Source organism: Elephantulus edwardii, unplaced genomic scaffold (genome assembly GCF_000299155.1).
Source record: "Elephantulus edwardii isolate Elephantulus edwardi_28Jun2011 unplaced genomic scaffold, EleEdw1.0 scaffold00205, whole genome shotgun sequence".
NCBI classification, from domain to species: Eukaryota; Metazoa; Chordata; class Mammalia; order Macroscelidea; family Macroscelididae; genus Elephantulus; species Elephantulus edwardii.
In genome coordinates this window covers 504,271-505,970 of record NW_006399955.1, presented here as the reverse complement: position 1 = coordinate 505,970, position 1,700 = coordinate 504,271, and the positions used below count along the sequence as shown (strand labels likewise).

The 1,700-nt window shown below is 43.7% G+C and overlaps 1 pseudogene; it reads left to right on the top strand.

Annotated features, from left to right (window-relative positions):
• The first annotated feature begins 261 nt into the window (after positions 1-261).
• Positions 262-1,200, top strand: LOC102851630 (annotated as a pseudogene).
• Positions 1,201-1,700: the final 500 nt, after the last annotated feature.

The following is a 1,700-nucleotide window of genomic DNA, read 5'->3' as shown; positions in this document are numbered from 1 at the left end:
AGACTGAAATACAAGATAAATTTATCTCATTCTTAGTTAATATGCAGGATGGGAACCTAAGATGTTCTCAGAGTAATCATTACAGCAATTCAGTTAGTCTTTGAATGGGAATGAGGAGATTGAGGGTACCAATCTCATGAAGTAAAATTCCCATGTAAATTTTTTTAATTTTTAAAAACTTCAGTACTTTATCACCAGCCATCCTCGTGAGAGTGACATTGCCTTTAAACCCCGTGTGGTAATCCCTGATGCACTGCTCTGATGCCCAGGGAAAACAGGACAACCTGGAAGTCCAGCCACTTCCTTAAGATCATTCAACTTCTGCATGAGTATCTGAAATGCTTCCTCATGGGTGCAGGCAATGTGGGCTCTAAGCACATGCAGCAGATCTGCATGTCCCTCAGAGGGAAGTCTGTAGTACATGGGCAAGAACACCATGATGCACAAGGCTATCCTGAGCCAGCCTGGACATCAACCCGACCCTGGAGAAGGTGCTGTCTCACCTCCAGGGGAACGTGGGGTTTGTGTTCACCAAAGAGGATCTCACTAAGATCAGGCACATTCTGGGGCCAATAAGGTGCCAGCTGCTGCCCGTGCTGGTGCCATTGCTCCATGTGAGGTTACTGTGCTGGCGCAGAACACTGGTCTGGGCCCAAAGAAGACCTCCTTCTTCCTGGCTTTGGGCTTCACCACTAAGATCTCCAGAGGCACCATCGAAATCCTGAGTGATGTGCAGCTGATTAAAAACCAGAGATAAGGTGGGAGCCTGCGAGGCCACCCTGCTGAACCTGCTGAACATTTCCCCTTCTTCTTCAGGCTAATCATCCAACAGGTGTTTGACAACAGCAGCATCTACAATCCTGAAGTGCTTGACATCACAGAGGAGATTCTGCAAACCCGCTTCCTGGAGGGTGTCCGCAATGTTGTCAGCATCTGTCTTCAGATTGGTTACCCAACCGTAGCCTTGATACCACATTCCATCATCAATGGGTATATACATGAGTTCTGGCTTTGTCCTTGGAGACTGAGTATACCTTCCCACTGGCTGAAAAGGTCAAGGCCTTCCTGGTTGATCCATCTGCATTTGTGACTACTGCCCCTGTTGTGGCTGCTGCCACTGCTCCTGCTGCTGCCCCAGCCAAGGTGGAAGCAGAGGAAGAGTCAGAGGAGTTGGACAAGGATATGGGATTTAGTCTCTGACTAATAACCAAAAGAGCCACCAACTCTGCCAGCTTTGTGTGTGTGAAACATGGAAATAAAGGCTTAATTCTTTTAAACAAACAAAAAACAAACAACACAACCCCTTAACTTCTAATTACCTACTGTCAACTGTAAGCCTCACTCATAACTAAACAGTCAATTAACCCCTATTTTGTAGTTCACTTTTTACTGAGATATAAAATTACCAAAGAAATAAGCCTTTTATAGGGAGATGACCAGCATGACACAACATTTATTTCTTTTAAATGCATGTATTAGTGGACCTGTGATGTTCACATCTGTGTTATTCAGAGGTCTACTACATACTAAGGGGCTTTTACATTTCAGAAACATGATTTCCAAGGTTCTTCATTCATGTGCATTCACAAAAAAGTAGGAAAATAAAAGTATACTAACACACTAATTTTCTTTAAAACAATTTAAGTGGTACTTGTTGATGTGGTACCCACTAAAATTTCATTTTCATTTTCAAAGTGAAC